Raw genomic sequence first — 27,084 nt, 5'->3', positions numbered from 1 at the left:
CACTGGGGCCTATTGTAGGGAGGGGATAGGGGAGAGGGTTAGCATTAGGAGATATATCTAATGTAAATGACGAGTTAATGGGTGCAGCACACCAACATGGCACATGTATACATATGTAACAAACCTGCACGTTGTGCACATGTACCCTAGAACTTAAGGTATAATAAAAAATAAAAAATAAAAAATAAAGAAGTGAGAAAATTAAAAAAAAAATTAAAAAGAAAGAAAACCTAGAATAGCATTTTACAAACTGTGTTCCTGTGTCCTATGATCAAACAAGTATAAAAACAGTGCATACACTTTCCCTTATTGGAGAAGTGAAAATGTGTATTTGAAAACTTAAGGTTCTAGAATGTTCTGCAGTTAAAAAAAAAACTGTCCAACTTTGTCTAACCCAGTATTTTCCAACTTTTTACTTCTCACGAAACAGGTTATTATCATGCCATTGAGGATATATGTTCTGAAATAATCTGTAAGGCAATGTAAAACTAGAACATGCTCCTTCTTAAACCTAACTTGCATGTTTTTGTAACACTGATCTTTTAAAAATAGATTTAATTTGTTACTGCTGTTGAACAAACCAAAATTCTTTAGACTGCTGTCCAAGGCCAACACATCATTTTCTTTCTGAACGTATCCCTCTATTTCCTAGAAAGACCACTTTTCAGTGTATTCCAAATGCATAATGCTGTTTTGCTCTCCATATTATTACTTATACTTTTTTTCCCACTTCTGAATGGCATTCACTCAGCAGTACATTGTCAAGCCTCAACTCTCATCACAACTTATTTTTTAAAGCTGCCTTCCACCACTCTAGTAACTTCAGGGTGCACAGTGTAGAATCCATACTACAAATCTTAATACTTAAATTTGTTTTCTTAGGACTTCATCCTTCCTTCCCCTCCTCCCTCCTTTCCTTCCTTTCTTATCTCTCCTTTTCTTTCTTTCTTTCCTCTTTTTTTGAATTTGTGTTTATCCTACCTGTCCAAATTGATTTTATTCTTCTTGAAAAAAAAATCATATTTCTTATTTAAGAAAGATCAGTGTCATAAAAACATGCAGGTTAGATTTTTAAAAAATTTTCTAGATTTTCATTGCCTTATGTATGTATATTATCTAGAGTAGCAACATTTTGAATTATATAAAATATATTTTCTTTCTTCATGGAATTTACAATCATGTAAGTATATGAATTGCACAAAAATGTCATTTGTATGAGGCTGCTCTTGCATTGCTATAAAAAATTCCTGAGCTGGGCAATTTTAAAAAACAGAGGTTTAATTGCCTTATGATTCCGCAAGCTGTACAGGAAGCATGGTGGCATCTGCTTCTAGGGAGGCCTAAGGAAGCTTCAAATTATGGCAGAAACTGAAGAGGGTGCAGGCATCTCACATGGCAAGAGCAGGAGCAAGAGTAAGTGGGGGAAGTACCACACCCTTAACCAGATTTTGCAAGAACTCACTATTGTGAGGACATCACCAAGGGGATGGTGCTAAACTGTTCATGAGAAATCTGCCTCCATGATCTAATTACCTTCCACCAGGCCCCACCTGCAATACTGAGGATTACCATTCAACATGAGATTTGGTGGGAACACTGATCCAAACCATATTATTCTGCCCTGGCTCCTCTCAAATCTCATTTCCTTCTTAAACTGCAAAATATAATCATGCCTTCCCAATAATCCCTCAAAATCTTAACTCTTTGCTGCATGAACTCAAAAGTCCAAAGAATCTCATCTGAGACAAATCAAGTCCCTTTTACCTATGAACCTGTAAAATAAAAAATAAGTTACTTACAAGATACAATGGGGTTAAAGGCATTAGGTAAATCATTCCCATTCCAAAAGGGAGAGATCAGTCAAAAGAAAGGACTACAGGCCCCACACACGTCCAAAATCCATCAGGGCAGCTATTAAATCTTAAATCTCCAAAATAATTTCTTTGGACTCCATGTCCCACATCCAGGGCACACTGGTATGAGGAGTGGGCTCCCTAGGCCTTGGACAGCTCTGCCCTTGTGGCTTTGCAGGTTTCAGTCACAACAGCTGCTCTCATGGGCCGATGTTGAGTGCCTGAGGCTTTTCAAGGTGCATGGTACAAGCTGTTGGTGGACCTACCATCCTGAGTTCTGGAGGTTGGTGGTCCTCTTCTTACAGCTCCACTAAGCCATGCTCCAGTGGGGACTCTGTGTGGAGGCTTCAATCCTACATTTCCCCTCCACACTCCCTTAGTAGAGGTTCTCTGTAAGGGCTTTGTCCCTGCAGCAGGATTCTCCCTGAACACCCAGGCTTTTCCATATATCCTCTGAAATCTAGACAGACTCCCATGAGTAAACTTTTGCATTCTGTGCACTCACAGGCTTAGCATCACATGGAAAGCACCATGGCTTATGATTTGCACCATCTGAAGCAGTGGCACAAGATATACCTGGGCCCCTTTGAGCCACATCTGGAGCTGCAGTGGCCAGGATGTAGGAAGCAGTATCCTGAGGCTGTGTGGGGCAGCCTGGCCCTGGGCCTGGCTCCCACAATCATTCTTCCCTCCTAGATCTCCAGGCCTGTGACAGGAGGGGCTGCCATGAAGATATCCAAAATGCCTTTATGGCCTTTTTTCCATTGTCTTTGTTATTAGCACTTGGACTCCTCTTAGTAATGCAAATATCTCTAACAAGTAATTGCTCCATGAAGAGCCTGTTTGAATTCCTCTCCCAAAAAGGCTTTTTATTTCTCTGCCACATGGCTAGGCTGTAAAGTTTTTAAACTTTTACACTCTAGTTCCCTTTTAAATATAAGTTCTAACTTATTTCTTTGCTCTTATATCTGAGCATAGGTTGCTAGAAGTAGCCAAGCCACATTTTGAACACTTTGATGCTTAGAAATTTCTTCCAGCAGATACTCTAAATAATCACTCTTGAGTTCAAACTTCCATAGGTCCTTAGGGAATGAACACAATGCAGCTACGCTCTTTGCTAAGACATAATATGTGACCTTTTCCCTAGTTCCCAGTTCCTCATTTTGATCTGAGACCTCCTCAGCCTGGACTTCACTGTCCATATCATTATCAGCATTTTGGTCACAACCATTTAATCAGTATTTAAAGTCTCTAAGAAGTTCTGAACTTTCCCTCATCTTCTTGTCTTCTTCTGAGCCCTCGAAACTCTTCCAATCTCTTCCTGTTATCCAGTTCCAAAACTGCTTCCATATTTTCAGGTATCTTTATAGCAAGGCCCCAATTCTCAGTACCAATTTTCTGTGTTAGGCCATTCTTGCACTGCTATAAAGAAATACCTGAGACTGGGCAATTTAAAAGAAAAGAGGTTTCCTTGGCATACAATTTTGCAGGCTGTACAGGAAACATGACAGAATCTGCTTGTGGGGAACCTGCAGGAAGGTTCCAATCATGGCAGAAGGCAAAGGAGGAGCAGTCATCTTACACGGTGAGAGCAGGAGTAAGAGTGAGAGGGGAGGTGCCATACACTTTCAATGCCAGATCTCTCGAGCACTCACTATTGCAAAGACAGCACCAAAGACAGCACTATTGCAAGGACAGCACTCACTATTGCAAAAACCGTTTGTGAGAAATTCACCCTTATGATCCAATCACTTCCCACCAGGCCCCACCTCCAACACTGAGGATTACGATTTAATATGGTGGGAACACAGATCTAAACTGTATCACCATTTCTTCAATAAAAAAGAAATAATAATTGAGAAGCCTTTATTATTGGAATGTATGGATAGGTAATACAAAAATAACATGAAATTCCAAGTAAATAGTGGATACTTAGTAAATAGCTGTTGAATGAATGAATGAAAAAAAAAATCTGTTTGATTCTACTTTATCTCTTTCTTTTTTTTTTTTCAGAGTCTCGCTCTGTCACCCAGGCTGGAGTGCAATGGCACAGTCTCAGCTCACTGCCAGCTCCATCTCCCAGGTTCACTCCATTCTCCTGCCTCAGCCTCCCGAGTAGCTAGGACTACAGGCGCCCGCCACCATGTCTGGCTAATTTTTTGTATTTTTAGTAGAGATGGGGTTTCACTGTGTTAACCAAGATGGTCTCAATCTCTTGACCTTATGATCCGCCTGCCTTGACCTCCCAAAATGCTGGGATTACAGGCATGAACCACCTTGCCCAATCTATCTCCTTTTTATTTTTCATACTTTACCCCCATTTTAGTTTATAAGTTATCTTTTGTGGAAAGAGAGGAAATGAAGAACCTGTGTTTACAAGATGTACAAAACTATTGAAATCTAAATACTCATGGAATTACAAGTATCCAATGAAATCCTTTCACTCATGCAGGTGTGTGTTTGCATTCTTTTATAATTTAAGTTGGTTTATTTGATTTTGTTTTTAACAAAAATCCAAGCTGTCTTTGTATTGATAAGACTGGTAACTTTGCTGGACCTTTTTATAATATTTTTAAAGCCATACTAACATGAAAACTATACATGTGTGTGCATGCCTATATTCTTTATAAGTCTTGGTATTTATTTATATTTTTCAGTTAAAATGTTAGCTTAATTCCTTCTCATGGGGTGTATTTTTGTGTGCTTGGTTCTCAGTAAGACATTTAGTTATAATTGCAGACTCCATAGTAACCTTGTGAAGTATTTATTTAAAAAAAGATTTTTAAAAAAATCATTCATTCAAGTGATTTATTGACATACAATTTTTTATCTATCACTCAACAGCCTTACAATTTTTAGCTTCTAAAAAACTGACCCAAGATTGAGGACTACGGTAAAACCAGGTGAGCCCATCAGATATATCTATCAGATACGTGGTGACCTACTATAAAGGAATGCTTGTCATTTCCTGCCTAGCATATCAATTTACTGCAATGTTATTTTCATAGAAAATGCTATTTAACAGGTCTAACAGAGAAGTTTTCTATATTTTCTGAGTTAACTTGCTGGCCTCTGTCACCAAATTATCTAAAATAATGTATTTTTAATTGTCAAAAGCATGAGTGTATGCATGTGTATTTGTATGTGTAGAAAGAGAGAGAGAAAACTGCATTATTTAGTGCATTTATGTGAAATACGTGTCTGAAAGAATGAACGAGACACCACCACCATCAGTACCACTCCACATCTATAAAAAGAGAAGCACTAATCAAAAGATATTTTATTAAAACATGCCTTTGGTTTTTCTTGGAAGAGTAGATTTCATCAGGTTTCAGAGCAGGAATATATTCAGTCTTTCATAGCACAATACTGAGGGTCCAATTATTCCACCAACTCATGGATAAATATTCTATTAATATAAAAATATTCTATTGTTATTATGGGTCAAGGGGAAGTGGGTATAAAATCTAAAGACAGAGATAAAGTTCCCATTAAAGGTAGAGATGGAATCTTAAAATATTAATATTCCCACTAGTTGCTGGAGATTCCTTTCTGATTTTCCTCTGTATTTCTCTTAATGTTTCCATTCACACCAAGACAAAAATGAGGATGTGATTTGGAATAAAAAGTGATTTTGTATGAATCCAGACTCGCACAATGGCTGGGCCCACATTGGCCCCCTGAGGAACAAAAGGTAGATGAGCCTGTAGCTCCTCCTTACTATTGTCCTTAGGAACATGGCGTTCATAGGACTGCAGGATCCTGGTGTATTTGTAAGTGAGTACATGGGCGCATGTTTACAGAAATCTCCCACATTATCTCTCAGACACAGATAAACTTGTAAGCCACCTACCAGGCATTGAAAACTGTTCCAGCCCCAAAATACCACCCCTATCAGCCCACCAGCCAGTCAGAAATTCTCTAGAGTTGAGTCACCCCTTATCTAGGCCACATTCCTGTTAAATACCAATAGTTCTAATTAGGGTAGAAGTAACATATTAACCCATTAGTAAATCTTAGCTGTTTTGCAGCCAACAGGACTTTCAAGGAAAGGGACAGATGGCAGAATGCATGATTCCAGATTGATGCAGACCATGGGTATTGAGTGAAATGTGAAAATGATGGCAGGGCACAGTGGACAATGCAATTGAATGTGAATGAACATCTTGCCATTTTGAAGGATTCCAAGATAAGGATTTGCCCTTGAGAGGCAAGACTTGCAATAACTACAGTGCCACATCTACTGTGATAAGAGCTATAAGTCAGACATTAAAACATGAGTAAAACCTAATGTATTTCTTCATAAAGGTATCATCAACTAAGCTCAGAAAATAACAATAAAAGTACACAAATAATAAAAGCACAGCAATCGATATAAAGTGTCAGTAAATATTTGTCTAAATGAACAAGCATCCCTGTAGAAGTACTAGTAATGGAACACAGAATTTCAAAGAAAGGTGAAAATGTGTACCTAGCTGGACTTGTCACTAAAGACTTTAGAAAAATTAGGCAGTTTTTTTTTTTTTTTTTGAGATGGAGTCTCACTTTGTCACCCAGGCTGGAGTGCAGTGGCGCAATCTTGGCTTACTGCAAGCTCTGCCTCCTGGGTTCATGCCATTCTCCTGCCTCAGCCTCCCGAGTAGCTGTGACTACAGGCGCCTACTACTATGTCCAGCTAATTTTTTGTATTTTTAGTAGAGATGGGGTTTCACCATATTAGCCACAATGGTCTCACTCTCCTGACATGGGGATCTGCCCACCTCGGCCTCCCAAAGTGTTGGGATTACAGGCGCGAGCCACTGCGCCCAGCCAAAATTAGGCAGTTTTAAAGGTTGGGTAACAAAATCTCCTTAAGCTGATAAGCAACTTTAGCAAAGAGTCAGCATACAAAATCAATGTGCAAAAATCACAAGCATTCTTATACACCAATTGCAGACAAACAGAGAGCCAAATCATGAGTGAACTCCCATTCACAAAGAGAGTAAAATACCTAGGAATCCAACTTACAAGGGATGTGAAGGACCTCTTCAAGGATAACTACAAACCACTGCTCAATGAAATAAAAGGGGACACAAACAAATGGAGGAACATTACATGCTCATGGATAGGAAGAATCAATATTGTGAAAATGGCCATACTGCCCAAGGTAATTTATAGATTCAATGCCATCCCCATCAAGCTACCGATGACCTTCTTCACAGTATTGGAAAAAACTACTTTAAAGTTCATATGGAACAAAAAAAGAGCCCGCATTGCCAAGACAATCCTAAGCCAAAAGAACAAAGCTGGAGGCATCATGACTTCAAACTATACTACAAGGCTACAGTAACCAAAACAGCATGGTACTGGTACCAAAACAGAGATATAGACCAATGGAACAGAACAGAGCCCTCAGAAATAATACCACACATCTATAACCATCTGATCTTTGACAAACCTGATGAAAACAAGAAATGGGGAAAGGATTCCTGTGGGGAAAAGAAAGAGATCAGCCTGTTACTGTGTCTATATAGAAGGAAGTAGACATAAGAGACTCCATTTAGTTCTGTATTTGAAATGCTGTTAATCTGTGACCCTACCCCCAACTTTGTCCTTGCTAGAGACATGTGCTGTAGTGACTTAAGGTTAAAAGGATTTTGGGCTGTGCAGAATGTGATTTGTTAAACAAGTGCCTAAAGGCTGCTTGTGGTTAAAGGTCATCACCATTCTCTTAAATCTCAAGAAAGAGAAAAACATTTGTCTCCTGCCCTTCCCTGGGATTGGAACATCTCCGGGTAATACCCATTGTGTGCCTTGTTTACTGAGTAAGGAGAAACCGCCTTTAGGAATAAGGTGGGGCTTGCTGGAGCAATACTGCTAAAAGGTTTATGGAGATGTTTGCATATGCATCTCAAGGCACAGCATTTTCCTTTAAACTTATTCATATTACAAGGATTTTTGTTCATATGTCTTACTGCTGATTTCCTCCCTACAATGATCCTATTTTCTAGCTACTCCCCTATCTTTTAGATGGTAAAGATAATTATCAATAAATACTAAGGGAACTCAGAGGCCGGTGCCGGCGTGGGTCCTCTGTAAGCTGCGCGCCGGTCCCCTGGGCCCCGCTTTTCTTTCTGTATACTTTGTCTCTGTGTCTTTATTTCTTTTCTCAAGTCTCTCGTCCCACCTAACGAGAAGCACCCACAGGTGTGGAGGGGCAGGCCACCCCTTCAGATTCCCTATTTAATAAATGGTGCTGGGAAAACTGGCTAGCCATATGTGGAGAGCTGAAATTTGATCCCTTCCTTACACCTTATACAAATATTAATTCAAGATGGAATAAAGATTTAAATGTTAGACCTAAAACCATAAAAATCCCAGAAGAAAACCTAGGCAATACCATTCAGGACATAGGCATGGTCAAGGACTTCATGTCTAAAACACCAAAAGCAATGGCAACAAAAGCCAAAATTGACAAATGGGATCTAATTAAACTAAAGAGTTTCTGCACAGCAAAAAAAACTGCCATCAGAGTGAACAGGCAACCTACAGAATGGGAAAAAATTTTACAATCTACTTATCTGACAAAGGGTTAATATCCAGAATCTACAAAGAACTCAAACAAATTTACAAGAAAAATAAAACCACCCCATCAAAAAGTGGGCGAAGGATATGAACAGACACTACTCAAAAGAAGACATTTATGCAGCCAACAGACACATGAAAAAATGCTCATCATCACTGGCCATCAGAGAAATGCAAATGAAAACCACAATGAGATACCATCTCACATCAGTTAGAATGGTGATCATTAAAAAGTCAGGAAACAACAGGTGCTGGAGAGGATGTGGAGAAATAGGAACGCTTTTACACTGTTGGTGGGACTTTAAACTAGTTCAACCATTGTGGAATATAGTGTGGCAATTCCTCAAGGATCTAGAACTAGAAATACCATTTGACCCAGCCATCCCATTACTGGGTATATACCCAAAGGATTATCAATCATGCTGCTATAAAGACATGTGCACACATATGTTTATTGCGGCACTATTCACAATAGCAAAGACTTGGAACCAACCCAAATGTCCATCAATGATAGAATGGATTAAGAAAATGTAGCACATATACACCACAGAATACTATGCAGCCATAAAAAAGGATGAGTTCATGTCCTTTGTAGGGACATGGATGCAGCTGGAAACCATCATTCTCAGCAAACGATTGCAAGGACAAAAAACCAAACACTGCATGTTCTTGCTTATAGGTGGGAATTGAACAATGAGAACGCTTGGACACAGGAAGGGGAACATCACACACTGAGGCCTGTTATGGGATAGCGGGAGGGGAATGAGATAGGATTAGGAGATATACCTAATGTAAATGATGAGTTAATGGATGCAGCACACCAACATGGCACATGTATACATATGTAACAAACCTGCACGTTATGCACATGTACCCTAGAACTTAAAGTGTAATAAAAATAAATAAAAAGATAAAATAAAGGCTGGGTAAAGATGTTAGCAGGTTGATATAAAAGGAAGGAAGAAATGGAGAGCACATCTGGTACACAGAGCAGCATTAACCATGGCAAAGTGTTGGGAAAGTTGAGCAAATATTTAGGAACCTGCTTATCGTTCACTTCAGTTACAGCACCCAAATCACATAGGAGAAACAGTGGAAATAAAGGAAAAATGAATAGCCCTGTTTTAAGGGAGAACACTAAAAACAATTAAATGTTGGACTAAGATGCAAGTATTTAATGACAGAAATACACTGAAGATTTTATTGGAATTTTAAAAACAGAAAATGACATCATTGTTACCTAAATTAAAAAATATCAATCCTATGAAATGGAAGATACATGCAAGATTAATGACAGGAAGAGACACCAGGGTCCATCAGATGTCCGGGATGGATATTCAGGACATGTAGCAGAGAGTCTTTAGAAAAGTGACTAGTTTGTGAGGGCATAAAGGAAGAAAAAGGGTCAGAACAATTTTTGAGTTTCAATTCTACAAAGTTGTCACGTAGGGTAGTTTGCAGGATGAGTAAAAAGGGCAAAAGAGAAGACAATATAATGTTTGTTCTCATTTGGTTCACAATGGACACATAAAGGAAAATGTTCTCCAGATATCCAGTGCAAGATTTTGGCAAGCAGTGGAAAATGTAGCTTCTGTATTCGGGAGGTCATCAGGTATAAAGGACAATTTCTGTCTGGGATTTACAGGGAAGTCGACAAGGCTTGACTAAGAAGCAGAATGGAGGATCGGGTAAGCTGGGGAACATGTGGAGTTAGCGTGATCTCCAAGTTTACATGACATTTCTAGGAACAGGAGAAGGGAGACTTGAGGAATTATTCAAGTATGAGAAATAGCAAAATGCTCAAGTAGATGAGAGAAAAAATCACAGAGAAGAAATGTCTGAAGAACTCTATTAACTGGAATCATTTAAAAGTGACTAGGGTAATTCCTTGCTGACAAGCTCATTTTCTAGAAATGATGTTATATGATGCAACAACCTTTACTTCTAGCTTCTCATCTATAAATAACCTTGAGAATCTTAAAAAGTGAAAATATAGTTTATCTTCTAGCTTAAAGGAAAATATCTGTGTTCATGTGAGGCAGACTCTTGCTTTGACCCTTAGTACATGGAACACGTGTGTTCTAAACACACGTGCCATAAACAGGTGTGGCTTCATCAGGGTTCTCTTTCTTTCTTTTCTTTTTTTAACAGTGTAAAGAGGTGCTTTTTTGTACATTGTATATATGTAACATTAGGCAAAATTATTTAAAGTCAATAAACTTTTATTCGAGGAATTCCATATTATGATTTCTTTCACTGCCCATCAAGGTCACTTTAGATCCCCTAAAGAACTGGTGTCAAAATTTATCTTCAAAATGTTTATCTTCATATTAGCCCTTTTTAATGAAACTAATGCTTATTTTAATCTAGTTGTCCTGTTACCCCATAATTATTTTATTTTGGTTTCTGTCGTCTCCTTTTCACATGGATATACTGATGAAGACTTCACAATTCACCTATGGAAAATTCAAGAATCTTTGGGGTCTAATTTCTTCAACCAATGTACATTAGGGTCATTTATAGTACAAGTTGACCTGCCTGATTCTCAATTTGAAACCCTAAGCAATCACACTCAAGAATAGTACAGACGTGTGGAATATGCCTTTAACTCCAGACATCATGTTCCCAAGATGAAAGCTTTTAAAACAAAATGCCATCTTATCTATCAAGTCAACATTAATTTTGGAATACAAAATCAATACAGCTGATGATTTCCCTCATATCCCATACTTTTTAACTATCTATTCTACAGTCTTAGAATCAACCTTTTTAAATTAAGAATCAGGTTCTGTCTTTGTTGCCCAGGCTGGAGTACAGTGGTGCCATCAAAGCTCAGTGCAGCCTCCAACTCCGGGACTCAATCCTCCTGCCTCAGCCTCCCCTTCCTGAGTAGCTGTGACTACAGGCACATGTCCCTATACCCAGCTAACTTTTAAATTTTTGTGGAGATAAGATGTTCCTTTCTTGCCCAAGCTGATCTTGAACTCTTTACTTCAAGCAAGTATTCCATCTCAGTCTCCTAAGGTATGGGGATTGCCAGCATGAGCCACTGAGCTTGACCTGGAACCAACCTCTATGGTTATCAATACTCTCATCAGTTAACTGTCTCAGGTATCATAATATCCCTTCTTACATGTATCAAAACTCATACCGAACAATGACTTCCAGTTCGCAAAAGAGGATTTATTTTTCACATCCATCTGTAAGTCTTTGTCCACAAGTTAAACAAAAACAAACATAAGTGCAGTCACCAGGGTTTTCTTGACCACTAAACTCCAAACATCATCTTTGTCTGTGTGACCAAGAAAACAAATTCTAGCTGGACTTTTTAGTAGCTATAGAGAATGACAACCAGCAAAGCTACTCAAAAGATAAAAAGGAATGCTTGAATTGACTCCTAATAATTACTCCTATTACCAAATGGTGTTCAGTGATTGTTTTCGCCTGTTTCTCAGTTTTTCACATGCTTTCTGATTATAATAAATTTATGTGCAGCAGGGGAAGAATGTAGTATGAAGAACTTAGTTATTTCCATGATTGTTGCAGAAAATAAAGGAACTAATGAGTTGAAGAAAACTAGTCTGTGTAACAGATTTTGTGGCCTTTGAAATTATTTCAAAAACTCATAAAGTGTTTTTGTTTCATTCATTTCATTTATTTATTCTAAAGATTTACTCATTAAATATTTAATCAAATTAAATAACTAATATAATAAATAACATTTAGGCTGTGTAGAATACTCTGGAGAAAAAAAACAAAGATAAAGAATGCATGGACTCTGCCCTCAGGGTGCTTCTGGTCTCACAAGAAATATAAGGCATAAACAAGAATAACTACAATGCTAAGTAAAATATTGTCAAGATCAACTTTCATTTCTCTTATAGAGTAACTGGTGTCATCAGTATGACCTTTCCATCATAAACAACTGTAAAAATGAAACACAGGCAGTATAGGGGTGTGATACTTGAAAGAATGAAAAGACAGAAAGTGAGCTTCCTGATGGTTCCAGCCTTTTGCCTGGAGGCACTTTCTAGAAATGATGCGGAGATGGGCTGTGCAAGCAGAGAAGAGCGATGTCACTGAAATGGGTCGTCAGAAATCAGAGTTCAAGGCTGCCAGTTAGGCTACAAGTATAGGAAAGGGAAAGGTATGGGAAGAAGTGGTGCTGAGAAGCAGCCATGGAAATGTACATAGCTTTATGTTCTTGGAGGAATACTAAGCAGCACACAGAGACCTCACTGAAAAATTAGGCATTTATCTGAGACATCAGAATGCAGTAGAAGTGCATCTACTCTGTATCTGTAAGACTGACTTTATATCTACCTTTACAAAGCTTTTACAGACCATTGGAAAATGAAGCAAAACTGTTAGTAAACTGTCTACCAAAACCAAACCATCACTTGTAAAAATAATCTTGGCTTTTGATAAAGTGATATTTCACAATAGCCGCCATAATATTCATTTTTATTACTAGATATAAAAAAGTGACTAATAACTAATGAATTTTTTTAAAGTCATTAATTATAGACCTAGAGATGACTAAGGTGTTGGAATTAGCAGACAAATACAAAGGAAATAATGAGCATAATTAGTAAATTGGATATTGAGGAAACGATATCAGAAAATCTGAGGAAATCACAGGAAGAAATAACAAAAATGAAGCACATAGAATAAAAATGCTGAGATATTAAATAATAACAGTCTTAAAGACAGTGGGGCAATATCCAGTGTTCTCACATACATGTAATTGGACTCCTAGGAAGAAAGGAGAAAGAAATTGGCCTAGAAAACAATTTGAAGAAATAGGCCCAAATTTTCCAAGTTTGCTGAAAATATCAACTCTTAGATCCTAAGCATTCAATAAATTACAAGCAGATTGAACATATACAACAGTAAAAAATTTGTAGAACTATCATAGATATGTCTCTGAAAAAAACAAAACAATGATAAAAAGCAAACCTTTTTTTTTTTTTTTTTTTTTTTTTTGAGACAGAGCCTCACTCTGCCACCCAGGCTGACTCCTGGCTCAAGTGATCTGTCCACCTCGGCCTCCCAAAGTGCTGGGATTACGGACATGAACCACTGCTCCCGATCTGAGAAAACTTTAAAAAGCAACAAAACACTAAGTATAATACACCACAAATAGAAGGAAAACATAAATAAAAAGTATTATATTTCTTTCCCATCATTGTACTTTTACAAAAAAGACAATGCAAGTCAGGAGACATGGAAATTCTATTTTAAAAATACTGAAAGAAAAGATAAAATGTCAATCTAGAATTCTATAACCAGTGAACTTTTTTTAGATGATGTTGAAATAAAGACATTTAAAAATGAACAAAAGTTAGAAGAATTCAGTACCACAAACTTGCACTGAAAGAAATGTCAAATAAGATTCTTCAGACTAAAGGAGAAAAATGTCAGATGGAAATTTGGATTACACTTCGAAATGAAAGCCATGGAAGTAGGAAATACACTGGTAAAAATAAAAATATTTTCTTTTTTAAAATCTTTTTTAAAACATTGAACCTAAAACAAAATAATGGCAATGTATTGTAAGGTATACACAAAATGAAAAAATATATACAACAACAGCACAATAAAGGATGAGGGAGCAGTGAAAGTATGTTGTTACAGATCTCTCACCTAATATGTGAAATGGTACGTAATATTGCTCTTTTGACAGAGACTGTGATATGGTCTCCATTTGCATTCTGCAAACCATAGACCCACCTCTAAAACTAAAAGTGTATTGTTAATGAGACAGTAATCAAGATAAAACAGAATATACACATACATGTGCGTGCACACACACATACACACACACACCACTTATTAATCCAACAGAGGCAAGGAAAAGAAGCAAAGGGAAACATAGAATAGATAGGCCAAACAGTGGAAGAAATGACAGGATGTAAACCCAATTACATCAATAATTACTTTAAATGAAAATGGATGAAACACTCCAAATTAAAAGTACAAATTGTACATCTAGAAAACACACATACAAGATTCACTATATGCTTTTATCAGGAGATTTATTTTAAACATAATAACACAATTAGACTAAAAGTACAATGATGGGAAAAGATATACCATGCAAATGTTAATCATAAAACAGCTGGAGTGGATAGAAAGTGGATGCTTCAAAGCATGAAGTGTTAACTGAGATAAAGAAGGACATTTCATAAAGATAGAAGATTCAATTATTCAAGGAGACATATATGCCCAACTTATAAAAGAAACTCAAGATACATAAAACAAAAACTGAGATAATTAAAGGAGAAATAGATGAATCTGCAATTATAATTGGAGATATTAACTATTCTGTTTCAATTATTAATAGAAACAGTAAATCAAAAGTAAAAAACAAAATAGTAAGGATATAGAAGATCTGAGCAACACTTTCAGTACACTTGACCTAATTTACATTTATACAACAGTTCATCAACCAGCAGCAGAATGCACGTGCTCTTCAGGTACACATGAATATTTTCAAAGATGCCCCATATAATGAGACATAAGATAAGTCTCATTAATTTAAGACTACTGACATGACACAGAGTGTATTTTCCAAACACAACAGAAGTAAAATTAAAAGCAGAAAGATATTTGAAGAGTCCACCAAATATATGAAAATCAAAAATCACATTTTTAGCAACCCAGGGAGCAAAGAAGAGATCACAGGGGAAATTAGAAATTCATTTAAACCAAATGAAAATGAAAACACAGCCTATCAAAATGTGTGAGATTCATTCTCACCTTCTCCAAGATTGTCACATTTAGAAATGCCATCACAACAATAATTCAATCCAGCACTCTGCTAGGAAAACATCATCTAAAGATAAAGCCAAGGGCATTATTGCAAAATATTTTGCCAAGACTTCAAAAAGAGTCAAGGAGATAACTCAAAGAGAAAAGAAATTTCCTGTAAGGTTCTGATGCATATATCTCAAATATATTCTTTATTACACATTAGGACATCTATTAATCTTAAGGTCATTGTCCTACAGCTGTTTTATAGGAATCCCTATCTAAAAAATGACTAGTATTGAGACAGATGGGTAGGGCTTTTATATAAAGAAATCAAGTACACAGAGATTCACAGGAATCCCACAGGATTTTTAAGAGAGCAGTACTGACAAACCTGCCACCAGTTTTGAGGGGAAAAAAGACAGGATAAAATTTTAAAAATGGCCAGGCACGGTGACTCATGTCTGTAATCCCAGCCCTTTGGGAGGTTAAGGCAGGTGGATCACAAGGTCACGAGTTTGAAACCAGCCTGATCAGCATGGTTAAACCTCATCTCCACTAAAAATACAACAATTAGCCAGGCATGATGGCATACACCTGTAGTCCCAACTACTTGGGAGGCTGAGGCAGGAGAATTGCTTGAGGTGGAGGTTGCAGTGAGCTGAGATCACACCACTGCACTCCAGCCTGGGTGACAGAGGGAGACTCTGTCAAAAAAACTAATAATAATAATAATAATAATAATAAGATGTGTATGGGATCCTAAGGAAACAACTTAGCTATAAACACTAGCTGGATGACACACAAGGAGGAAGCAAGAATCCAGAGGGTGGATCTAAGAGCAATAGTGACCAACTAAGCTCCAGCCAAGGAACTGGCAGCATGTGCCTGCATGCATTTCAGAATTGCTATGGTCCAATGAGTTTGAAGTGTCTCTTGTTTCCCTCCTCTTCAAATAGGACATCTACAGTGGTTATGCTCTGCTGATCTTACCCTTGCACACTGGGTGCCTGGGAAGCAGGTGATATCTTTAGCTCAAACATCTTCCAATTAGAGAAACTGTATTTGTGGAAACTCACCTTCAAGGCCTTACCTGCACCTGGACATTATTTTAGATAATGAGATCCCCAAATGTGGGCTTGAAAAATCGGTCATAATCAAGATCACTACTTAAAACAGGTATAGCCAGCCTTCAAATGGGAAGAAAGCATTTATAATAAATACATATGACAAACAATGTGTACCTGGAATATATAAAGAACTCCCATAATTCAATAATACAAGGGTAAACAACAAAATTTAAAAATTAGATGAAAGTTTTAACAGACACTTTACTAAAGAATATGAATCATCAATTTGTGCATGAAAAGAGCTCAACAGCTTTTGTCACCAGGGAAATGAAAATTATAACTGTGCTAACTTACCTTCCCACCAGACAGCTGAAGTTAAAAAGACTGACATCAACTACTGAAGAGGTAGACAACTGGAACTCTCATACAATACTCATTGGAGTATAAAAGGTTTTAACAACTTTGACAAGTAATCTGGCAGGTTCATCCATGAGAATACTGTTGGCATTATTTATCCATGAGAAACGAAAATGTACGTTCATAAAAAGATTGTTCATAGGAGCTTTCTTATAAGAGCCAAAAAACTGACAATAATAAATTTTCATCCATGAATAAACAAATTGGGTTGTACTCATCCAATGGAATACAACTAAGCATTAAAAATAATAAATGATTAGCCAGGTGTGGTAGTGGGCACCTGTAGCACCAGCTACTCGGGAGGCTGAGACAGGAGAATGGTGGGAATCCGGGGGAAGTTGCAGTGAGCCAAGATCGTGCCACTGCACGCTAGCCTGGGGGACAGAGAGAGACTCCGTCTCAAAAAAATAAATAAATAGATTAAATAAATAAATAAATGATTAATTACTAATGAAATATTATTGGTTCTCAAATATAGTTTAAGTGAAAGAAACTACAATACTAAAGAAGACACTATAATACTGAATGATTCCTTTTATATGAAATTGTAGAAATAGCAAAAATAATCTGCAGTAAAAGACATCAGAACAGTAGTTGCATTTGGCAAGGAGTGGTAGTGGGGACTGACTATCCATGACCGTAGGGAATTTTCTGAGATAATGCACATACTCTGTATCTCTATTTCAGGTGTAACCATTTCTCAGCACACATTAAACTACATTATTGAGAATTGTTCATTTTACTATATATAAAGCTTCTCTCAAGTAAAAACATTAAAAAGAAAAAAAAGTGGTCAAGAATTTAACACATAAAGTGTTAGGATAGTTATGAGGGGGAAAAATTATGTTCATTTTGTGAAGCAGGTATTGTGGATGTCTTAGAGAAGGTGATATTTCTTCTGGTCCTTGAAAATTATAAGGGATTCTGGACCACAGATATTGTAGGAAGGAAATTCTAACAAGATGTAAGCAACGGATAATTAAAGAAGTATGTGAGATATTCCATGAGTAGCAGTTAATTTCTTTTAGCTAATGAATAAAAGGAATGATGAAGCCAGATCGTTAAGGAATTTGAAGCAAAGGGAAGAATATTGGATTTTATTGTATAGGCAACTGAGGCACACAAATGATTTTGCACAGGTGAGTGACATGATCAGAGTTATGGTTTTGAAGGTATAATACAAATGAAAACATGAATGAATAAGAGGAAGAGAAGAAATTGTTTTTCAAGAAGAGAAGAGGCTCTTGAAATATTCCACCTAGATAAAATGAATACAGTTGCCATAGGAAAAGAAAGGAGGGACTAAAGCAAGAAACAAAACATTCTGGGTGTTAATCCGAAAAACTCAGCACATGTTGGACCAAAATAGCAAAGAAAGAGTAGGGCTAAATAATAATGTACGTTTTCAAGTTATAATTGCTCAGTAGAGTGTTGACAACATAAATAAAATTTCTTGGGTCTATTTCTGAATTTGCCTTCAGTAACAAATTCTTTAAATAATATTTTTTAATACAGTAATGGTTTAATTTTTGTAATGCTTGAAACAGACTAAAAGAGTGACTGAAGCCTTAATGAAGACCACTTGTATATTTAGGCAGAGGTTCTCCTGGTTTCCTTATAAGAAAGAAACTTTCTAAATATCCACAGTCCACTTCCACCCCAGCCAAATATGCCTCCTATGTTACTTTCATTCCTTTTCATTAATACTCTGCTTCCATTAGAAATAAAAATATCTCCTAGAAAGTGTTGCATACACATCCATTACTATTTTATTCTGAATCATTGTCTTGAAAAATAGCTTGGTGGTCATCTGTAAGGCCACAGAGTCATGAGATGGGGATCAGGTAAGTTTAAAAGAAACAGGAAAAAAAAAGAATTACCTTATAGACCCCTGAAATGAGGAGTCTGGGAAGCCAGGATGATGTGGTGTCATGAGGACACAGGTTCTCTGAATCAAATGCAACAAACGGAAGGGAAAGGTAAAAAGCAGAGGGATGCAACAATGTGGGAGAATAATTTCTACCCATTTCATAACTGTAAGACCTAATAGTGTCACAAAGCAAACAGTAAAATCTCCAGTAGCTGTAGCATAGGCAAGCACATTCAGTGTCAGTCATGATGAAAGAGGATGAGGAATTGTCTTTGCTCAGGCTGCAGTAACAAAATACCTTAGACTGGGTAACTTATAAACATTAGAATGGTTCTGGAGGCTGGGAAGTCCAAGATCAAGACACCAGCAGATTTCGTGTCTGATGAGGACCCTTCCTTCATAGATGGTGCCTTCCAAGCATCCTCACATGGTGGAAGAGGCAAGGCAGCTCTCTGGGGCCTCCTTCACAAGGGCATTAATCCCATTCACAAGGATGCCGTCCTCATGACCTAATCAACCCCCAAAGGCCCCACCTTCTAATATCATCACCTTAGTGATTAGGTTTAAACATACAAATTTTGGGGGAACACAAAGATTCAGACAAGGAATTGGCTTTGTGCCAGCACCATCACTTCCATTCAGGAAAACTGTGAAAGAGGGGACTCAAGATGTGTAGTAATCACTGATATCTTCAGGTTTCTTCCTCTCCCATCAATCACTATCAAAACCAAATTTGACACTAAGGTACAGAAAAATGATTAACCCCTGAAAATGTTACTTGCTTTCTGTATAAAGTACAGTAGTGTAGGAGTGAAAGCTCAATGGCTTTCACCTTTTTGGCCCAAAGTAAAAGATGCATTTTATAGTATGTCCTTATAAGCACAGGTATGTAAAACAGAAACAAAACTGATACTGAATTCTACTCGATTCTATTCTATTTCATTTCATCTCCTCTTATTCCATCAATTCCACTGTACTCTACTCTACTCCACTGCATTTCATTTCATTCTAATTTATTCTACTTTATTTCATTAAAAACTTCTGGTCTCAACCTATGCATTGATGTCATGGCTAACTGAAAGACTGAGAATGACAACTTGAAAAGCACAGACATGTGTCCTAGTTCAGGCTGTGTGTGCAGGTTGTGAGTGCTTCTATGTGTGTCGATAGCTAACATGTAAAAAGTACCCCTTACTGTGTACCCCAGATATATACATTTTGCTATCCTCAGTCCTATCATATATAATACCTTTTTTATAACTAATAGATTGAATCACTCCTTTACTCTCCTGGAAAAAGTCAATTGCTAATATAACACACAGTACTCACACAGTTTTAAGCAATTATGATACTAATATAAAATCAAAGATGAATAAAGATAAATACTTCGTGATAAAAATATTATTTCATGCCCAGGCACAACTACATGAAGAGATGTTCCATTTTTTTTTTTTTTTCTGTTTTATGGAGAACAGGGTCTTGCTATGTTGCCCAGGCAGATCTGGATCTCCTGGGATCAAGTAATCCTCCCACCTCTGCATCCCTAGTGCTGGGATTACAGGTGTGAGCTACTGCACCCACCCACACTAGAAGATGTTATAAAGTGATCCCATTCACACCTATGCATACAGTCACCATGATACTGACCACTCCAAATTTAGATGACTGTAGGGGTGTTGTGTTGGAGGCTCACATATTGCAGTTGTGATGTCAACAGTGACCTGATTTTCCAAAATGTTGAACAACTCTCAGTAAAGTTCTGATCAAAACAAATCTGTATTCAAGTCTATCTTCATTTAAGTAAGCTTTGCATCATTAGTAAATTTATTACATATTAAAACCCTGCAAATGTTATTTGTATTTATATATAAAACAGATTTAGGTTTTAGGTTTTAGGCTTAGAAAATTAGGTAATTGCTTACATGAATATCCAGAAAGACTGTAAAGTTGTGTAGGGCTATGTCATTCATTGAAGATTTAACATCCTTGGCCTCTATTCTCAAAATGCATCCTCTCCCACTCTACGTGAAAATCAAAACTGTCCTATAATTTTCTAACTGCATCGCTTCTTTTGAAACACAATTCTAGAATACAGGCAGCCCTGCCTTTGACAAATTGTTTGGCTTTGGGCAAGCTATTCAAACTAAGTCCCAAATGTCCTCATCAATAAAATTGAGATAATATAAAGAACTATTCAGCAGTATTTTATTGAAGATTAAGTCTGAAATAATAGCACAGTGCCTAGAAATACAGTGAGGAGTGTAATAGTTGTGTGTAATCTTAATAATTGTTATTTTAGAAAGTCTCTACATTACTGCTGTATTAAAAATGATAATAATTGAACTTTAAAATGGACTTATTCTATGGCATATAATTGTTCTTCAGTAAGGAAATAATCAAATCATGTACAAAGATTTTTACACAAATGTAATTACCACAGCATTATTTAAAACAAGAGAAAATGTAGAATACTCCAAAATGTTCAACAATAGAAATTGTTCAAATATATGATGAAAATATAAGATGACTGAACACTAAAACCCATAAGAATAATTTGGGAAAAAATGTTAAAGATAAGGACATAGATAAGGACAAATTACAAAATGGCATATACAGAATTCAAGATTAAATATATATATATAGTATATGCATACACAAGTATTCATAAAGGTCTTGAAAAAGATAGGCCAACCTGTTAATAATGTTTTTCCATGAATGATTATATGAGAGGTCGTATTTTAAATGATTGTCATCATTTAATTGGTCTGTGAGAAGTGTGAATTAAATTTTCAACAGGAAATGATGTTTGTATGGGAATACATCTGTATATCTCTGCTTTTGTTTTTTACAGAAAGCAAACAGAAAACAATCTTGTCTGTTTTAGTAGCATTTTTACCAAACCAGGGGTTTGGTCTAGGCCCTGCCACTCACTGCACAGAAAGCCAATGACTGAGACACCAGGTGTTGCCAAGGAAGAAGGCTTTAATCGGGTGCCATAGCCAAGGAGATGGAAGCTCAGTCTCACATCCATCTCCCTGACTGACTAGAATCAGAGGTTTATATTGCAGGCAAGAAATGTAACAATGTGTAAGAAAACAGGAACTTGAGAGGGGCAAGGAAGCCATCATGGTGAATGAAGGGTCGAGCATCCGGTGTGATGATCTAGTCTCAGTTCTTTAATACTTTTTGGGAGAGACCTGAAGGTGGTTTCCTGAGGCAGGACTCAGATAAAACAAATGCCATTTTCAAGCCTTTTAAGATCAGAAGGGTCAATTTCTATGTATATCAAAAAGAACATTCTATGGGGCAATTGGGTCACTTTCAGTATTACCACCCTGGTAAACAAAAATGATTACTCTTACAGCAACATTTCTAGTCACTCAACAGATGAAAGATCTTGGCCAATTTGGCAATGAGTGAGGTGGGTGAGAAAATGCATGGGTTGTTTACTGTCATGCTTTTAGGTAATCATCCAGACTATTGATCCAAAAAGCCATGTCCTATGAACAATGCAGACATGTTCCTTATTCCCTAAGCAAATCCCTAGCCCTTCTGGAGCTGCTGCAGTGAGCACTGGTCAGATTCCTTCTGGTGTTCAACTGCTGATCTTCACCACATGTGACATATTACAAAAGTCCATGTCATGAATCCCTCTGGGATACCATGATGAGGAACTGAAAAAGAGAAGAAAAACATTGCAAAGTGCCACAGCAGCAATAATAACCACTGAATTTGCTTGCCTTTACATTTGTTTAAAGTATGTATACAAACATGCACAACAATAACATCACTAAATGTTGGTGAGAACCAACCAACATTTGGAATTTACATAATTATTGAGCTTGGTGAAAGCTGAGTCTAAAAACTGATGACACATGAAGAAAGATAATAAACAATTGCTTAAGAGCCATTTTCAACTACATTTCTGGAAGGTTTTAAGTTTTCCTTTATGAGCAGTCATACCAGAAATGTGTTTTTTTTTTCCTGAGCCAACTCTTACTCTGTTTGGTCCTCCAAGTCCCTGAGGTGCACACTTGAAGATGGGGAAGGAACTTCAAATAAACCAAGATTTTATGAATATAAAAAATTGAATCTAGGCTATTTCTAAGTATAATTTTTTACTTTCCAATACATAAAATAATTTGTTTTAAAAATCAATTTAAAGTCATAAACATGGAGCTTTTGAGTCACTTGTGTGATGTAACAAAACATATAATTAGAGAATGGCTTCCAATATTATTCACTCGAGCTAATTTTGCCAATTAAAGCTAAAAGCATGAGAATAGGTCAATAACATGGGTCCTTTTAATTCCTTTTAGAACAAAAGTCCTGTGTACCTCTCCTGTTCTAGAAGAGAATGCTTATTTTGTGATAACTCCAAATTTCTCATTTACCTTTTTAACTAATAAGGAAGATAATTTATTTTTTTAGTTACTCATTTTCTCTTCCATAATGCAGTTCTGCAGTTTAAATGCTAATTGGCCATTTTGGCTAAGAAATTCCTATTTAAAAGGTTTGCCATTTAATCCCAAAGTGTCTTTTGATTTCTCAAGAATGATTATGGAAATTCAGCCTGGTTCAGTATGGTAGAAGCCCATGAGTGCTCCCCTGTTGAATTTCCATGGTTTGAGTATCCTGCAGGGAAAGTCAGGCTGAGATTTTATTGAATTGGGCCTTCCGTATTAAGACTAAAAATAACTTCCAGCGCACTGATAAAAATAATGACCCTTTTGCAGTTTTAAAACTTGAAACTATTCCTTGATTGTTAACTAATGCTAAAAAGTTGTTTCTCTAAATGAAGTAGGGGCATTGGAACCAAGAAATTACTCTGGATGAAGACCTAGAAATGACTTTCCACTTTCTCTTTCAGTAATTACAGAATTGCCAACTTTTCATCAAAGCGGGTGAAGCCATCACACTAGATTTCATTAAGAGAAGGGTACACAGAGATGAAGATGATGACCCTGGCAGTGTGTTGGGATGTAGTCATCTCTGCCTACAGAATTCATGAAGAACGACTTCTCAGTCCCCAGTGCTAATGGCTTATACAATAATATTATGTAGTTGATGGAAAACAAAAGGTACAAACTCAAGTAAGTGTTAGGAAATGCTGATAACTTACAGTATTTGATATCTATTTTCCAAAGCCCCTAACATTGTAAACACTTTCAGGTAAAACGACTCAGTCCTCTCATCTTCCTTCTTTCACAAGCCAGGAAGTCTATTACTCACAGCCCGTTTAATGGGCAATGGGAAATAGCCCTATTAGCTAAGTTTATTTATGTGGACACAAAGAAAAACATGAAAAAAGCCAAGTTCTAAAACTGCAATTTATTCATGATGAGTATTAAATCAGCGGGATTCCATTGCCCAAGTAGGCAGGGACTTGCCATTAAACAAGAACTGAAACATAATGAACCTCATAAATGTTCACAGCCTTACAGAACTGTTATTTACACATGAGGTCATTCAACAAACTCTCCTGCTGGTCTTGCCATGATAACCTGGTGTACCCGAGACACTGTAAGAAAAACGGTGAACAAATTCTAGAGTTGAGTTCAAGACAAGTTTATTGTTCTCAATTACATTTTCCTCTTCTAAGCTTTTCTGAACACCTATGTCAGTTTTTCAAATCCAAGTCCTCTGCTCCTGTTGTTGATGTTTTTGGTAAAGCTAACAATTGTCTAGACCGTGTTATATGAGATGTAGATAAATTTTGACAATTTTTCTCCAACTAAAATAGAAAATGGTTGACCCCATAAATGATGAAGTAGAACATTTATAGAGTAAAATCCTACTTTTCTTATTGCCTAAGTAAATTATGGTCTGATACAGTGTACACATCAAATATGTGAATGAGTGCCTTTCTATATTCAAGCAGAGAATGTGACAAAAAATTGGGCTATAGTGAAGCATCATATTGAAATGATCAAAAAGAAGCCTGATGAGTTAAGAGAAAAAAGCTCTGAATTTTAATCTCACATTCTGTTTTCCAGCTATGTAAACTGTATTAACTAACATAACCTCAGTCCTATAAGTTTTACCATAAAGCGAAGGAACATGAAGAAATGAATCTGAAGGTGAAGGAATGGAAGGAGGTAGGGGAAATTCTGGAACATAAAAGCACTGTTAAGTTAGGGTAGAGCTAAAAGAGAGATGGCAGTGGGGTGGCCTGGTGACCTGGTAGTAGCAGCATGAGTATCTGGAAAACCTTGGGGTATGTTAGGCTGTAAATAAACAAAGAAAAATATAGAGTGCCAAATGTTAGCTTCTACCGTGTGTGTGTGTATATACATATATATATATGTGTGTGTGTGTGTGTGTGTGAGCGCACACACATATGCGTGTGTGTGTGTGCACACGTGCATGCACACAAGAGGTGACCTTGGATGGGTTGGAATATTTCCCTGAGGGTTTAGTCCAAAACACTTGCTACTATATAACCACTGGCATCTGCTTCTAGCCCACAAGCTGCTCTGCATGTGGAAATATACCTGCTTTTGACTTGCAGTGATGTTTTCTTGTAGGCTTGGCCTTTTGTTTTCAGCAAGGAAGGGGAGGGAAAGAACAAGGATATTGTTTTCTTATTTAATTCTAAGTTCAGATTCTGAAGCTTTTTCCAGAGCTCACCTTTGTCTATAAATACTCCACCAAGCCAAGCACACACTATCAATTTTGTATAGCCCTCGCTAAGGCACTGAACAGAAAGTAAAAGTGAGAAGGAAAAAAGGGAGAAAGGTCAGAAAAATGACCCAGAGTCATATTTTATTACACCAAGAGTGTACCTGATACATGTTATAAAGATGCACATCTCACAGATCAAGCCCTGGGAACAGGGTCTGGAGCTTGATTTAAGTATTCAAGATGGGGCACTCTCATGAGCTCTCTAAATATAAATGCAGATTTGATTGCTTTGGGTAAAAATACCCAGGAATTCACTGAGGATGGTAGTCTGTTGTTACCTCCTTTTGTTTTCTTTCTATGTTGAAGAGTTTGCTGTTTATAAGTGGGACTTCAATATCCTAAGTCTGTGTTGAGACACTTGGAAAAGCCATCTTTAACCAGGGAGGGATTTTAAGGACTAGCAGAAATGGAGTCCAAAAGGGCTACTCCCTATGAATAAGACAGCTTTGGCTCCTCTTCTTCTGTGTCATGCATTGTTTCCGAAATACTCTTGGCTCCCCTGCTGGGAAACTTGTGCCTCTTCAGTGAATCTCCTTATGTTGATTTGCATGTCTAAGTAGGGACATCACAATCTGTATGACTTCATTGAAAGCCTTTTCTTCATTTACCTAACATGTGGATGCACTGCATTTCTTAAATGAAAATATTAATTCAAAGGAATACACCAAATTATAAGAACAGGTTATATAAGCAATTTCTGAAAATATATGTCTTAAATATATTTACCTCCCTGGGAAGAGACTGAAAACATGGTTATTCCCAGAACTCACTCTCTTGTTCTTTCCCTCTTCCCTTCACTTTGCTCTAGAAAGCAACTAATTCTGGATCATGTGTAACTCGATGAGAACTATGCGTAACTCGAGGAGAACTTTGAAAGGTATGATCCAAGTTTTATAAAAATTGCATGGACTTTATTTCTGCACTAGAAAAATTATCACCCGCGGTTCTGGGAGCAAGATGGCCGAATAGGAACAGCTTCAGTCTCCATCTCCCAGCGCCAGCAACACAGAAGACCGGCGATTTCTGCATTTTCAACTGAGGTACTGGGGTCATCTCACTCGGGAGGGCCGGACAATCGGTGCTGGTCAGCTGCTGCAGCCCGACCAGCGAGAGCTGAAGCAGGGCGAGGCATCGCCTCACCTGGGAAGCGTGAGGGGGAAGGGAGTCCCTTTTCCTAGCCAGGGGAACTGAGACACACAACACCTGGAAAATCGGGTAACTCCCACCCCAATACTGCGCTGTAACACCGGCACACCGGAGATTATATCCCACACCTGGCCGGGAGGGTCCCACGCCCACGGAGCCTCTCTCCTTGCTAACACAGCAGTCTGCGGCAATCTAACGGCAAGGCAGCAGCGAGGCTGGGGGAGGGGCACCCGCCATCGCTGAGGCTTAAGTAGGTAAATAAAGCCGCTGGGAAGCTCGAACTGGGTGGAGCTCACAGCAGCTCAAGGAAACCTGCCTGTCTCTGTAGACTCCGCCTCTGGGGACAGGGCTCAGCTAAAGGAGCAGAAGCCTGTGAAACGCGAACGACTCTGTCTGACAGCTTTGAAGAGAGCAGTGGATCTCCCAACACGGAGGTTGAGATCTGAGAAGGGGCAGTCTGCCTGCTCAAGTGGGTCACTGACCCCTGAGTAGCCTAACTGGGAGACATCCCCCACTAGGGGCAGTCTGACACCCCACACCTCACAGGGTGGAGTACACCCCTGAGAGGAAGCTTCCAAAGCAAGAATCCGACAGGTGCACTCGCTGTTCAGCAATATTCTATCTTCTGCAACCTCTGCTGCTGATACCCAGGCAAACAGGGTCTGGAGTGGACCTCAAGCAATCTCCAACAGACCTATAGCTGAGGGTCCTGACAGTCAGAAGGAAA

At 37.7% G+C, this 27,084-nt stretch overlaps 1 non-coding gene across 1 annotated transcript; it reads right to left on the bottom strand.

The window, feature by feature from the left end:
• Positions 1 to 11,535: 11,535 nt before the first annotated feature.
• Positions 11,536 to 11,663, bottom strand: LOC111536039. Its single transcript, XR_002729633.1, has one exon. It is a non-coding gene; the product is annotated as a small nucleolar RNA SNORA40 (small nucleolar RNA).
• Between the last annotated feature and the right edge of the window lie 15,421 nt (positions 11,664 to 27,084).

This window comes from Piliocolobus tephrosceles, chromosome 9 (assembly GCF_002776525.5).
Source record: "Piliocolobus tephrosceles isolate RC106 chromosome 9, ASM277652v3, whole genome shotgun sequence".
NCBI classification, from domain to species: domain Eukaryota; kingdom Metazoa; phylum Chordata; class Mammalia; order Primates; family Cercopithecidae; genus Piliocolobus; species Piliocolobus tephrosceles.
The sequence above is the reverse complement of the archived record's forward strand: the minus strand, read 5'-3'. Positions and strand labels throughout refer to the sequence as shown.